Genomic DNA, 16,289 nt, shown 5'->3' on the forward strand with positions numbered 1-16,289 from the left:
CATGAGACTGTATCCCCTACACAGCTGATTAACAATACCCTTCATTCATTTCCCTGCATCTTACTAAGACTTACATTTCAGGCCTTCTGACAGAAGGCCACTCACAGTGTTAAGAAAATTTATTTGCGAGAACGTGAGAGCATATCATGCCTGTTAACTAGCAACAGTTTCAGAGTATACAGTCTAGAAGGGAAAGGAAATGGAACAAATGAAGAAACTGATACCAACTCTTAGAGTCTCAGGTGGGGAGGGGTAGTGGTGAGTTCCAAAAATAATGAAAGAGAGGTCTACTGTCATCTCTTCCTTTAATATAACCAAAATAGAATAGCCAGTTATGGAAGCAGAAGAAGATGCCAAATAACAATTGATCTCTCCCAGCTCAATAAAGGATGTCTCATTGTCTTCCTGTTTTTTCTAACACAGTCAGGTGGAATATTCTGACTTCAGATATTTAGTTTTTTTTAAATGTCATGATCAAGAAGCAATGATGATGATGATGACCTATGCTATTTCAATTTCTACAATAATTAGCTTGTAGAAGTAATTAGCTTCTAAAACTTCGGTTCTGTTTCCCATGAGGTTTTAGGACACTTCAGGTGATGTGATCATCCTGGTACAGATAATGCTGTCCATGTCTTTTGCCTCACATGACTCCTGCCTTTTGTAATGTATATATACTATCAATTTCTAAATAGATAGAGTACCAGGACCTAGTTTCCTGGACTGTCTTAGTTATCCTACCTCTCCGTGAGTTTCCTTAACGCTCTTGAACCTGACAGATAGAAGGAAAAGGGCTGAGCTTTGTTGTGTACATCAGAATTGTATGTCAGATGCTTGTCACAGAGTTGACTGACAGTTACATTAGCTCCTATGGGTGAAAAAAGGTTATTTAATATGTGAATTATTCTTGTTCCTTGTGGTTCTGGTCAACCACCCACTTTTAGGGGAGGGACGGTGGCTCAATGGTAGAGCATCTGCTTAGTAAGCAGAAGGTCCCAGGTTCAATCCCTGGCATCTCCAAAAAAGGGTCCAGGCAAAGAGGTGTGAAAAATCTCAGCTTGAGACCCTGGAGAGCCGCTGCCAGTCTGAGTAGACAATACTGACTTTGATGGACCAGGAGTCTGATTCAGTAGAAGGCAGCTTCATATCTTCATATGTTCTCTGAGTCTTGACAAGGGCATCCAAAGATACCCTTTATAAAATGATTGTGCAAAATGCTTAAGTATTGAATTTTGGATTAATGTATACTACATACTAAATTCTTGGTGAGTTTTTGCATATGGTTTTAAACTTCAGTAAATGATTTCAACTTTGGAACAGTTCTCTCTCTCTCTTTCTGAAACCACTGGTTCATTGTCCATTTCCCAAACCTGGTGGGAATGGGAGTCATAGCGAAAGATTCCTGCACTTCTAAAATTCCCTAACACTAACCTCCTATTGGCACTTTTTTGTGTGCAGGTGAGATAAATAAAGCCAGTGGTAATACTGGTTGGAGCCAGGGTAGTTTCCTAATTAGGCCTGATCTTGATTGGTTGGGCTATAGTTAGGCTATAGACTGTCAGCAGCAGCCGTAGTAGGCTGCTTGTTAGGAGCAACTCACACCAATTCAGGGATACTTAATGTAGTCATAAGCAGGTTAACATGGATGCTGGTGTCTCATGTACTTGTTTGGTGGTATTGGTGCAATTCTGCTATACTTAACAAGCCATATGTTAAAAACATATATAGCCACATCTTAAGATATAAAAAGATATTAGTGGCTAGAGATGCCAACTCTGGATTGGGAAATGCCAGGAGATTCCAGGGATTGAGAAGGAGAAAGACCATACAGTCCATTCTCCAAAGCACCCATTTCCTGTCATCTGGCAATCAGTTGTACTACTGTGCAATCTCCAGGCCCCACCTGGAGGCTGGCAGACCTATTAGTGGTCTGTGGAAGTTTAAATTGTTTCCTATTCAAAAATGCTGTACCTCTTCTATCAATCCAATAGCAGGGCTGTGAAGGTCATAGGTGCAGCAACAGTCTCTGAGCTGCACTGCAGTTCATAATTGATGAGTCTGCATTTGAAAAAGGACCTTCAATATGACAGATGAAGCTCATCCTAATGAGAATAAGACAGCAAGAGACCAGCCCATCATCAATACTTTTGACAAATGTTGATTATGAAATTGATTATACTCAGCAGTACTTATGTTAAAGGAATATGAAAACTGATGCTCAGATGGGGCAAACCCTTAACCCCTTTTTCAATTGCACAGATATTTTGCTTTCAGGCTATAGCATAAATTCCAGATTTAAATACCTTGGATGCAATGCTGAATTAGTGGATTTCAAAAGAGCACAAAATAATCAGTTCCCATTTAAAATCAACTGTCTAAGAGAATCAAATATAAATTAAATGCAACAGTACAGCTCTGTTGTGATAAATAGACACCAGTTTTGCCACAGATAAATTCCCAAGGATTATGGAAAGAAGACAAAAGATGAAAAGACTCAAAAATACGAAGTTGTTCATAAGAGTAAAAGATAAGGTTATCAGATCTCCATCTATAGTGGAAGACAGTAGTCTGTCTGCTGCTGCTCTAGTGGCCAGCAGGCAGGGGTCATTTTGTAGAAAAATAGGTGGTGGAGCTCATTAGCATAACTCATTAGCATATGCTACCCCACCCCACCCCCCAGCCAAAAGCAACCTGATGCATGAAAGAAGAATCCTGGGCAATGAGGCCTGCTTGGGCTGGCTAGAGATCCAGCCAGCCCAAGCAGACCTTGTTCGCTTGGGTCTCTCCTGGGCTGCCCCCCCCCCCAGTCAAAAGGCCAGCAAACAACACAAGTTACATAAGAGTGTAGAAAGGGTGGTGTGGGTTTCTCCAGGGGTTAACGAGGGCTGCTGGGGGCATGGCAAAGCCCCTGGTAGCTGGCTGGCTGCCAGCTCTCCTAATCCAGGGATTGTTATGCAGCTGCACCTACTATTCAATGGACAAGGTAGATGAAGAGGAAGAGGGGGAACCATCAGAAAGGTTCAGGAGCTGTGCTCTTGTGAGCTCCTGATGAATCTGAGGCCTGCCAGCAGGAAAAACTGAAGAAAAAAAATGTAATTGATGTAATAGTATTATGTCACTTCTGAAAGAAAACTGGAAGTGATATCATGCTTCTCTAGGAATCACCAGAAACTGTATGGTTTTATCTAGGGTTGCCAGCTTTTACAACTGATCTCCAGCTGACAGAGATCAGCTCCCCTGGAGAAAATGGCTGCTTTGAAGGGTGGACTCAATTGCATTGTGCCATGTTGAGGCCCCTCTTCTTCCCAAACCTCACACTCTCCTGGATTGACCCCCAAAGTCTCCAGGTATTTTCCAACACTGATCTGGAAACCCTAGTTTTACCACAGAGTTTCTGGCAATTCCATGAGAGACATGATGTCACTTCCAAGTTCTCTTTGAAGTGATATAACACTGTTCTGATGGCTCCCCCATGTACCCCCCTGACAATATTAATCAAAGATGATATCAAAGTGCCTTGGCTCCATGTAGGTACCACAACTGCTTTAAAGGGGTCAGAAGTGGCTGCAGAGCAAGGGGAAGATTCGCAACTGTCATCGCTTTCCACTAAGAGATCACTGGATCCAACCCAAAGTGTGTGAAATGCTTTTAGGCCTTTTGCTTGCACATATATGCACTATATTATTGATTATGATTGTTTATAGTTAGCATCTGAATGGCACCTTCAGCATGTGCATTTTTGAGAACACTGAACATCTCTTCCAGGTGTGTTTTTCATCTACTCCGAAGAGTTTACAATGTGGAAACTTCCGAAGTGTGAAGATTTTCTTAAAAAAAAAACCCTTCTCATGGTTTCTGCTTGTTTGTCATAAGTCTTCAAGGTGCTGTTTTATTGGTGTTCCTTTGGGAGTTTGATTTGACAGAGAGGAGGCCAGGCATCTCTCAGGTTGCATGACAGGTACAGCTTCCCAAGAGAGGTTGTTGCCAAGACCAAAAACACACAGTTTTGTTTTAATGAAGAGAAAGCAAGCAACTTTCTGGTCAAGAAAGTAGGGGTCAAGAAATACTGGAGGTAGGGGTAGGGAAACTGAGTCTAAGGTAAATCTACAAATGTCAGATACAACTCTGGCTCTGTGCCCCTGAACAATTATTGCGGTATAACAATCCTTGATGAATCAGGACTTGATGGCTTCAAAGTTTTGTAAATAATTGGTATTTTTATAATGAATTGTGGAATTGACGACTATGTCTTTTTTCAAGCTGTACTAAAAGTATAAGGGAAAAATATAAAGTATAAATCAAAATATCTATGCTTTGTAGTTGCATTCCTTGAATATAAATGACCCAAATCATTGTTAGGGTTTGTAGAATCTTTCGGGCTCAAGTGCCGTGTTCTAATGGAGAAAGTTTTTCTTCCAGACGTTTCGTTCTCGGCTGCGCAGCCGAGAACGAAACGTCTGGAAGAAAAACTTTCTCCAGTAGAACACGGCACTTGAGCTTGAAAGATTCTACAAACCCTAATGATGTTACCAGCCGTGAAAACCTGAAATCTTTGATACCAAATCATTGTTTTTACAGTTCAGACTTCTACAGAATTAGCATACCTACCCCCATTGAAATCAGTGGGTTTAGGACACATGTCTTTGCCCTGGATCAGGCTGCTAGCTTTATGACTTTTAAAGACTCTGGGGCTTTTCTCTTGTATTTGTGATAAATTGCTTAATTACTGCACTATTGAGCAAAGGGGGAAAAAATACTCTGCCAGTTTCAAGCCAATGCTATAAAATGTCTTAAAATTAATAACAAGCACAAAATTGGTTCGTAGACACAGCATTTAGCATTTTAATGCCTCTTGGCAAGTCAGTATTAATATTTAAAAGAGTCATTGCATTTTCACATGTATTGTAGATAGTTGGCAGTGCCTGCACCAGATTTTTGGCACCCTAGGTGGCAGGGGAGGGCCAGCTCCAACTGCCTCCAAGTGCATGAGCCGCCCCGCTGCCTCTGCTCAGCCTTCCTGGGTCAGTGCACAGACCTGGGAAGTCTGAGCAGGGGAAGGACACCATGTGCACTTGGAAGTACTTGGAGGTGGCATTCCCTTGCTGCAGCACAGCCGCCACCTCACTGACCCTCCCTCCCCACCTGCCTGAAGGCCACCTGCAAGCTGCCAGGTTGGATGGTGAGGCAGGAGAGGGTGGTGAAGAGGTGGGCGGTGGCAAGGGAGAGTGTGGTGGTGGGCAAGGGGCAGCATGATACCCGCTGCCCACCCCTATGGCCAGGTGGCACCCCAGGCGGTTGCCTATTTGGCCTACTGGGTTGTGCCAGTCCTGATAGTTGGTAGTGGATATGGGATAGGTATTTTTTTAAAAAAATAGTGAGTAGAAACCATTGGTTACCATATTGCCTTGCAGTTCCTTTGGTCAAGGATGGATGTGTGGTCTCATTCCAAAGCTCCCCCCCCCCCATGATTGACTCAATAGCCTTCTATGGAAGGTATGGAATGTTCCCTTCCTGTCTCATTTTAAGAGGGTCTGCCAACTGTTTGCTTAAGCCATTCAGTTACCTGGATTCCATTGGTTTCCATTTGTTTTGTTTTGATGATTTCTCTTTGTTAAAGTTTTGGTTGATTTGTTCTGTTTATGAAGATGCATGTCATAAAGGCAAGGATACCTGAATACTTGCCAGCTAAAAGTTTACCTCTTTGTATTGTCTGTGTCTGATTGATGAGTGTTAATGAATGCCTGTCTGTATCTGAAGCAGTGCTCATGTGGCTTTTTTCTCACATGCTCCATAGGAGTCACAGGATTTTTTCTCACATACCTTATAGGAGTCACATGCCCCATAGTAATCCCAATATCACTTAATTACCTGACCTAACTATCCATGACCCTAGCATAAAATAGGTTCCACTGCTGCACCTATTGCACAGCTGGCCCCAAGGCAGAAGAAAATGGAATTCTACCATCACAGTTACTGCAAAGGGGCAAGGATGCAAAGATGTTTGAATGCAGCTTAAACTGAATGGCATCAAAGTAAGGAGATTCTTAAAGGAGATTCTAACCTTTGCACAAAAACTCAACGTTTATTTATGAAATTTGAATTCAGTCCACTTAGAACAAGTTCATTGCTTTAAGTATTTGGGCATGGTCTTCCAGGTGACAGGATCGTGCAGAGCTCACATTGTTCATGTTGCCTTGAGTGCCCAAAGGTCTGCTAGAGCAATCAAAAAAAAATTCTGGATGAAAGGAGGTAGATGTTTGACAGCTGCCCTCAGATTCTTCACTGCAAAATTATTAGCTCAACTTACATACAGAGCCCTGTTTAGTATTAAATCAAACTGTACTTTGATGGAGATAACACAATCAACATTTCTGAGAGGAATCTTTCAGATTCTTTCCAGTGCTACAAATACTACAATTTGACTGGATGCAGGCTTGGTAACCATGGAAGCTAGGTTACGGATTGCAGCAATATCATACTGGCTAAACTTAATTCCCCCCCAAAAGGTCTCATTAATTTAATGTTACTCGATTCTTGTACTCCAACTTGGGTTAGACTGTTAAGTAGGAAATTAGCCTCATATGGCTTATCACTACAACTATTGATAAGTATGGATTATGATTAAGCCAAAATGGTGGTAAAACAGAATACTAGATGTTGAGATGCAACATGATATAAATAGAATTTAAAAGTTCCTATTTGATTCGGGTTCTGTGAATAGATTTAAACCTATGTTTTATCTTTATAATCTGACAAATTATGATAATAGGAGAACTTTTACATAATACATTGATACCTTTTGCCCTCTGCAGTCCTTAAAGAAAGATATTTTAAAAATTCCATCAGATGAATGATTATGTCCCTGTGGTGATGGGTCAGGGAGACAGTGGGGAGAACGGTGTTGTTTTATGTCCCTACCCTCTCAATTCAGAGACCATAGATAGACATGAGAGTGTTAAGCAGAGGAGAGGGAGAAATGTCACCCCCAATCCCTGACAAAGATTTATGCATCACCTTTTGATTAAATGAGTTTCAAGATAGTTTACAAACATCCAATTAAAATTAAACCTTAGCACCTCCTCAGCTGTTCTAGGGGCCCTGGCTATTGACTTAGGCCAGAATTCCTTTATCTCTTCAGGTCCAGACAACTGGCAGTTGAACAAAATGTTCTTTCTGGCTGGGAGAGGAAAACAAGTTCTTTGCAGCTGTTCCTTGTTTGGCTGATGGCCATGGTCAGCCTGGTCTTCTTCAGGAGATGATGTTCTTCCTAGAATCCCTCCCACAGGCTTTTGGATATCTGCCCTGTGGCTGTGTTAGTTGTAGTCATGTTACTTGGTTGTAGCAAAAATCAAGAATTAGTCTTGTGACACCTTAAAGACTGAGTTTTACATCTCGCTTTAAAAATGCTGTCCCCAGTATCAGAGCTGCCTGTTACCCCTTGTTGTGCCTTTGCTTCAAATTCTGATCCATAGAGATAAATACACCTACACAATCATTATCCCTCTACTCCATGTAGGTGTTTCTAGGCAGTCTCCCTGAAACATTCTGACAAGTCCTGACACTGTTATGTTTAGAAATGTGATGAGATAACAGCATACGGCTGGTGTAACTGCAGGGTGTGGGTGACACTGCATATTAATCAAATTGAAGCTCACAGTTTTGGATCGGTTCCCTTTCTCTCTCTTTTTCAAATCTAATACAAAACCCATAATGTGTGTATTGAATCATTTGTGCCAAACTGCGCCTGTATAGAATTTCACCAATCAATCTCAGCATTCATCACTGCAGAAATGCCACTGCAAGCCTCACGAATGACATTTTCCTTTGAGCGAAGCTGCAAATGAAGAAGCACCAAGACCCATTCAGAGACTGATTTAGATTTAACAGGGGGATCATTTTGTTACGCTACAGAACATAAATGCTCAGTACAGTCAACATTTTATAACTGGTCCCATCACAAGCCAATATATTTTACTCAAGCTCTCCCATGGAAAAGATAACATTTGTGCTCAGAATTCACTCTCTTGTCAAAGAAACTTGGCAACTGTTCAGGAAAGATTTTTGAAAACATGAAAGCTGTCCAAGCTCAGTATTGGGAAGTGGACCTGCACTTCATGTACAAAACCACATCTTACCCAGTGCATTTGCCTTTGTCATGATAAAAGTAGCAATAGCATCTGTGTCCTCGTGGACATGTTTGCTTGACCTCCGCATTGATTCTGGATTCTCATTAATTGTGGAGGTTTGTGATTTTTCTCAGGAAAACCAAGCAATAAAGCATGTTAAAAATGTAGTTGGCAAACTGTATTGCCACAAGACACCTTTAAAGGCTGGAGTGATTTTTCATAGGTCTTAAGCCTAGTAGAAGGAGTAGTGTAACACTGTCAGAAATTAAACTAGAGGTGTTTTACATGGAATAAGCTGTAAAGGGTAAAACTAGTAGACATGAATTTAGACCTTGTTAAAAAAAACCCCTGACATGGTAAGTTGTTCAGTCCATTATGCTTTGCTAAAACCAACCTCAGAAATAGAGGTCCTGCATTTTGTTCATATTTTAATTTATTATGGCCAGCGCATTCTTGGTGAATAAATAATATGCACTGAACAGACTGACACCAACTTGACAATTACTGAAGATGTTAGAAGACAATGTTAATGTATTTCATGCTTCAAAGGCTACAGCTGCCAAAAATGCATACCTACCAATCAATCAATCAATCTTTACCCCCCTCACTCCCCCTCCTGTTGCCATTGATATATTAACAGTACAGTGGAAGCACTATTTATAAGTCTGTTGCTTTTCTTTTCTCCTCCTTTAATAAATGTATAGGCTATATTGATTACTTTAATGTTCCTTTGTGATTACTTTGCTTGTAGGTAATATTCTTGAAGATAAATGGTGGTCCATTTCTTTTTTTTTTATTCTGTAGAATGGTTTTTAAAAAAAACTTATTTCAGACAATTTAACACATTTCATGGCATTTGAATTGGAATTGCCTTTTGTGCTGCTGTAATTGACATCTCATAGTTAGAAACTAGCACAATGGAGCTGAAATGAAGAAAGGGTTTGCCTTTCACAGCCTGTCAGTTCTGTCCCAAATTCTTCAATAAAATAAGTTGGTGGTCACAGCACAATTCCCACTGGAATGCAGGCCTTATTCGAAAGCTATCTCAGTTTATTGGAGAACATGCTTCTGTGATCAGGGTCAACAAAAGCTTTAGCAAACAGTCATACAAAGAGAGTGAATTGCTTCTGAAACCCCAACCCACAATAATAGAGTGTTTTTTGGGGAGGGTGGGTATGTTAGGGTTTCTATACCAGTTGGGGCACTTCTGTGAGAAGCAACTGAAACATAGGCTGTCTTCAATTAAAAGGCACCAGCTTTCTTGTCCTCTTGATCTTTACCTTGATAGACAATAATAATATTTTTTGCAAGCAACATAAAGACAGCACCAGTCTGGTTGCTGCTGCCTGAACAAGAGACTACCTGTGGATTTATGGAAGGAGGCATGCAGTTTTCCCCAGTGATACTGCTAAGTGGCATTGCTTCTACCCTAGAAATACAGACGCAAAGCTACTGTTGTACTCTTGTGCTTTCAGATACTAAGAAGGAATGATTATGGAAAACAAGCAATGAAGTTACAAAGTGTTTAGAGGTGGAGTAGTGATTGTATTTGCTTTGTTCTCCCTAATTTTTACCTCAATATATCCAAATCCACAGCAGGCTGCAAGATACATACGAAGTATCCAGATGCAAAAACACCTGCAGTTAAATAACATGAAATAACTAAGCATATCTGAAAAATCAAGACATAGCAAGTGAAAATAACATAAAATATATTAGAACAAAGTTGGAGTCCAATGGCACCTTTAAGACCAACAAAATTTATTCAAAATGTGAGCTTTCAAGTGCTGAAAGCACACTTCACCAGACAATAGTATGGAATGGAATTAGCAGTCCTACATATAGGGAGTGGGCATATGCATATGCAAAATAGTGAAAATGTTTTAAACAGATTAAAATAATAAGTTTGGGTTTGGGAATTGTTGGCCTGAAGGGAGGGGAGCTCACACTTTGAATAAAACTTTGGCTGCGGTCACACTCACCATTAAATCCATCCCTAACCCATCGCTATTATACCCCGCAGCTTTTTTTCAACAAATTTCCTGATCAGACATCCCTCCATCCTTCAGTTCTAAGCAGCATTGGTCCCGTCACATGTTGATCAGAGGTCTCAACCGGGCCTCATTTTTTGAGATGGCACTCCACACTTGCGCAAGTGCAGTACGTGGGATATTGCGCTTGGCTTTTTTTTTTAAAGGTGCCAGAAAAGGTGGGTGATCTGCCCCCCTCCCATTTAAACACCCAGAAAGGAAGGGGAATCCCAGGAGTTCTCTTTGCTGTCTCTCCGCCTGGCGGGGAGACAGCAAAGGTGGGGAATCTTCCTCCCCCCATTTAAACACCCCGCCATGGTGTTTAAATGGGGGGGGGGAGCACGGCAACTCTCTTTGCTGTCTCTCCAACTGGCGGGGAGACAGCAAAGGTGGGTGATCTTCCTCCCCTCCATTTAAACACCCCGACGTGGTGTTTAAATGGGGGGAGAGCACGGCAGCTCTCTTTGCTGTCTCTTCGTCTGGCGGGGAGACAGCAGAGGTGGGGGATCTTCCTCCCCCCCATTTAAACACCCCACTGTGGTGTTTAAATGGGGGGGAGCACGGCAACTCTCTTTGCTGTCTCTCTGCCTGGTGGGGAGACAGCAAAGGTGGAGGATCTTCCTCCCCCCATTTAAACACCCCGCCATGGTGTTTAAATGGGGGGGGAACACGGCAACTCTCTTTGCTGTCTCTCCGCATGGCAGGAAGACAGCAAAAGTGGGTGATCTTCCTCCCCCCCATTTAAACACCCCGACGTGGTGTTTAAATGGGGGGAGTCACGGCAGCTCTCTTTGCTTTCTCTCCACCTGGCGGGGAGACAGCAAAGGTAGGGGATCTTCCTCCCCCCATTTAAACACCCCGCCGTGGTGTTTAAATGGGGGGGAGCATGGCAACTCTCTTTGCCGTCTCTCCGCCTGGCAGGGAGATGGCAAAGGTGGGTCATCTTCCTCGCCTGGCAGGGAGACAGCATAGGTGGGCAATCTGCCTCCCCCCCATTTAGGAAAGGTCCCCTGTGCAAGCATCAGTTGTTTTCGACTCTGGGGTGATGCTGCTTTCACAAAGTTTTCATGGCAGACCTTTTACAGGGTGATTTGCCATTTCCTTCCCCAGTCATCTATACTTCCCCCCCAGCAAGCTGGGTGCATATTTTACCGACCTCAGAAGGTTGGAAGGCTGAGTCAACAATTGCTGGCGCAATGATATCATTTGGAGTAGGCTCTCGCAGGGAAGCGGATGTGTGCTTGCGACGAGTCGGCTACAATGGAGCGTTTAAACATAGAGAGTATGCACAGGAGTTGTCAGAAGCATTCTTATTCCAGATTTAATGTATTATCAAAAAAGTCCACGTCTCAGTTGTGGCAGTTCGGGACACGAATGAGCCAACGACCATTGCCAGATGCTGATGTTTCGACAACCGCATAAAATCCGGCATGCATCTGGCTTTCATCTACGCCCATCTCGTCAGTTTATGTGCGTCTGACCTCAGCCTTTGTTTGTCTTAAAGGTGCCACTAGAAGCTTCAAACCAACATGGCTTCCCACCTGAATCAATTTTAAAGCTTCCCACCTGAATCAGTTTTAAAGCTTCAAACCAACATGGCTTCCCACCTGAATCAATTAAATATATTTATCACTGATGGCAAATCAAAAGGTAACATTTAAAAAATGGCCTTCTAAAATCATCCCCAGTGAAATGCCCAGCACTTTGACATCACTTCCGGGTGATTTCATCACTCTGTGGTCATGAGAATTATCCCCATGCTGAAGCCACAGTAAGACTTTGCAACCCTAGATCCAAACCATAGAGTTTTGCCGCAAACCTAGAGCATTGACATGTGACATCAGCAGTGTGATGATGTCACCTCTGGGTGATGCCACTGTGCCACACACACAAAGCCTGCATGGCAGAAGATCCCAAGGAGGACCTGGGAGCCCCCAACAAGATTGAAGGTAGGACCTGTTGACCCTACGAACTCTCCTGGCCTTATATAGGTGAGTCCAGGCCCTGCCTAACTTCAGCTTGGTAGCTGAGGCTGGGTTGAGTTGGCACTGGACATTGGCTCCCAGCACAGACCAGTCAGCCCCAGGCCTGCACCAAGTTGCAGCATTGGGGAGGCACTCCTGGCTCCAGTGGTTGGCTAGTTGCTGGGGCTCTGTGCTTTCCATTTGTTGGTGGGGTGGCAAGGCAGGGTTCAGTCTGCCCATGTAGGGAATGCACCAACTGCCAGGGCAAGGAGAATAGATGGCATTTTCCAGCCTCTCCCAGACTCCCTGTGGTTCACAGGTGAGGGTGAATAGGACATGTGCTGCCTTTCTGCATCCTGCAGGGGGCAGCTTGGGTGACTGCCTAGAGCACCAAAAATCCTTGGCCCTGCTCTGAGTCCAAGAGTTTTCAAAATGTGTTCTGCATTTTCTTGGATGCCTATAGGAATGTCTGATTAATTTTTTTCCATGGTGAATGTATCCTATACACACACACACACACACACACACACAAATCTAATAGAGACAGTGGGTTATTGCTCTTCCATGATGCTGCAATAACTAAGCGAGCCGCAGGACATAATAATGTTAGCAAATTGTGTCTTAGTAATGGCAAGGTTCTGAAATAAAACATATTAAACAAGGCATAATAAACAATTTAGCCAAGTTGTTTTTTCCCATCCAGGATAGTTAGAGGTTGGTTTATTGCTGAAATGAAGTTGTAGAAAATTATATTTAATTATATTTAAATAGGTAACTTAGATCTAGGGGGACTGACTCCCAAATGTTGCCATGTTTTGGATATCCATTTATAATCATGGAGTGGGGGTTGTATTTTTGTGTGTGTGTGTGCATGTGAGTGTGTGTGCACCTGGAAGTCATGGAAACTTCTGGTGACTCACCCTACTGGGGGCCTGAAGGATATTCATAAAGGTGGCTGAATAAAGCCTGCTTCTGCCTCTGGGCTCTGGTATCCCAAGGAGGTCTTCCATCCAAGTACTTGCCAGTGTTGACCCTACTTAGCTTCCAAGATCTGATGAGATCAATCTTGCCTGGGCTATCCAGGTCAGGGCATAATCATGGAAAGTTTTGATGTCGGTAGAAGCACATTGAGAAAGCTGTATGGGAAAAAAATTCTGTCTTGGAGTGGTTAGTGTGAAGTCTTGAGATCTCTAAAACTGGTTAAGTTCTAGTTCAATAGCTGATAGGGAGCTTAATGGATTTGGTAGATACAAAACTACATCATCTGCAAACAGGTTTAATTTCCATCTCTCTGTCTTTAATTAATATGCTATGAATATGAGGATTTTGGCAGATAGCCATAACAAGAGGCTACTTTTTTATTAGTAGACTTGACGTTACTACTCATATTAGAGTCTGTTGTAGTGTAAATGGCTGTTTATTTGCTCCCATAGAGGTTGGGTTGGGCTCTTGTTCCTACCTTGTTTAATTTTTACATTAAAGATTTAGCGCCTAGAATGAATATGCTGTCTTTGCACACACTCCCATGGTTAAGAATTCATCTGATTCCGGTCATTCTATATGCAGATGATATGGCTCTGGTATCAGTAACCAGAGTGGGACTGCATTGATCAACTGAGATCTTCATTCAGTATTGTGCTGATGAACACCTAACAAAATCCAAGGTTTTAGTTTTTGCTAGATCTTGTAGGCAAAATTATTATACTGGAATATCTCGGGTCACATTTTGGAAAAAGTCCAATTTTACTTTCTTGGGCTTTGCACACTAAAGAGATATCTGTGAAAGCCAAGAGTACAACTGCAATTTTGAGGATTTTTCTCCCAATACAGATGTATCCTTCCCAATTATTAAGTGTTAAGAGCAATCCTCTTACCCTGCTGTCATTTTATCCCCTTTTAGGGTTCAATGTAATTAAGATGAATACATTTACGCATCTATCACCAATTCTGACATCTCTTTTTACCTCACTGTTTTCCCCTGGAATTATATTTAGCTTGTTATTCCTGTTTGCATTTGTTAAAACATTTTGTTATATTGTATACTTGCATGTTAATTCGGCCCCGCCCAGGCCGCGCCGCAAAGCGGCTGCGCGCCACGGGGCCGCTTTTTGCCTCCCTGGAAGGAGGAGAGGCTGCCCATGAGCTTCCCGCCCATCCGGGAATGGTAGGCGGGCGGAGCGTCGGGGCTATTTGTGGCCTCGACCACGCCCTCCCAGCTCAGGCTCGTTGCCGCTCTCGGCCAGGGCGGATGTTTCTTAGCGTCGGAGGCCGAGAGCGGAGAAGGGCCGCGTCGCGGCCGCAGCGAGGTCGGGTCCGCGAGCTCCGTCTGTGAGGCGTTCGGCCTGATGGCCGGGGGCCCCTTATTGAGTGTGCTGGAGCCAGGAGCGGAGGAGAGCCGTGACGGGCTGGCCGGCTTTGCAGCGGCCTCGGCCAGGCGGGCTCACGAGCTCCCGGGGAGCAGACCGCGAGGCGTCCGGCCTGAAGGCTGGGGGCCTTTGCAATGAGCGTGCCGGAGGCGGAGGAGGGCCGCGTCTAGCTGGCCAGCCCTGCGGCGGCCGCGGCGAGGTCGGGCCCGCAAGCTCCCGGGGGAGCAGACTGTGAGGCGTTCGGCCCGAAGGCCGGGGGCCTCTGAAGGAGCGTGCGGGAGCCGAGCGGCGTCCGGTGTGCAGGGGGGTCGGGCAAGGTTTTCTACCCGCTCTCACCCCCCCTCCCCCACATTGACGCAGGCAAGTAGCTGCGGGTTGGTCGCGACTGTCGAGGACGCCCCCCCACCTCCCTCCTTCAGAAGGGTGTACATTTTTGGGAAAACGGGGGGTTTATTGGAGGAAGGAGCCATCCCCTCCTGGGCGCCATTGCCAGGCTGAGGTCCCTGGCCACCGGGTTGTGGTGGAGCTAGGAAACACAGTGTAGGTGTTTGTTTGGAATTTGTGGCCATTGCATGGCATAGGGTGTTTGACTGGATGGGCCGTTGGCCTGATCCAGCAAGGCTTCTCTTGTGTTCTTCTGTGACACAGAGTGATGAACCGGATGGGCCGCTGGCCTGACCCAGCATGGCTTCTCTTATGTTCTTATGTGGCACAGTGTTGGACTGGATGGGCCATTGGCCTGATGCAGCTTGGCTTCTCTGGTGTTCTTCTGTGACACAGAGTGTTGGACTGGATGGGCCATTGGCCTCATACAACAGGGCTTCTCTTATGTTCTTCTGGGACACAGAGTGTAGGACGGGATGGGCCGTTGGCCTGGTCCTGCATGGCTCCTCTTGTGTTCTTCTGTGACACAGAGTGATGGTCTGGACGGGCCTTTGGCCTGATCCAACATGGCTTCTCTTGTGTTCTGCTATGACACAGAGTGGACGGGCCATTTGCCTATCCAACAGGGCTTCTTTTATGTTCTTCTGTGACACAGAGTGGATGGGCCATTGGCTGGAGCCAGCATGGCTTCCCTTTCGTTATTCTGTGATATGGAGTGTTTGACTCGATGGGTTGTTGACCTGGTCCGGCATGGCTTCTCTTCTGGCCTTCTCTGACACAGAGGGAGGGACTGGATGGGGCCATTGGCCTGATCTAACACGGCTCCTTCTGTGTTCTTCTATGACACGGAGTGGATGGGCCATTTGCCGATCCAACAGGGTTTCTTTTATGTTCTTCTGTGACACAGAGTGGATGGGACATTTGCCTGATCTGGCATGGCTTCTCTTGTGTTCTGCGGTGACACTGAGTGTTGGACTGGATGGGCCGTTGACCTGGCCTGCATGGCTTTTCTGGTGTTCTTCTGTGGCAGAGTGCTGGACTGGATGGGCCTTTGGCCTGATCCAACACGGCTTCTCTTGTATTCTTCTGTGACGCGGAGTGGATGAGCCATTTGCCAATCCAGCATGGCTTTTCTTACGTTCTTTCGTGATACAGGGAGGATGGGCCTTCGGCCTGATCCAGCCGGCTTCTCTTATGTTCTTATGTGACACTAAGCGATGGACTGGGCGGGCCGACGGCCTGATCCAACATGGCTTTTCTTATGTTCTGTGGGAAGTTTTGTTGAGGGAACTGCTGTGGGTAGGGCCGGGCTCCCCCAGCCGTGATGTAGCCCCCCTGAGCCGGTTGGTCCTGGCTGGCTTAGTCCTGCCAGTCCCGGGGCTAGATGGGTCGTCTATGGTTAGTATTTAGGTCACCATG

At 44.6% G+C, this 16,289-nt stretch overlaps 1 non-coding gene across 1 annotated transcript; it reads left to right on the top strand.

The window, feature by feature from the left end:
- The first annotated feature begins 953 nt into the window (after window positions 1-953).
- Window positions 954-1,020, top strand: TRNAT-AGU (transfer RNA threonine (anticodon AGU)). The gene has a single exon. It is a non-coding gene; the product is annotated as a tRNA-Thr (tRNA).
- Window positions 1,021-16,289: the final 15,269 nt, after the last annotated feature.

The sequence above is a fragment of the Heteronotia binoei genome, chromosome 6, assembly GCF_032191835.1.
Source record: "Heteronotia binoei isolate CCM8104 ecotype False Entrance Well chromosome 6, APGP_CSIRO_Hbin_v1, whole genome shotgun sequence".
Taxonomy (NCBI): Eukaryota; Metazoa; Chordata; class Lepidosauria; order Squamata; family Gekkonidae; genus Heteronotia; species Heteronotia binoei.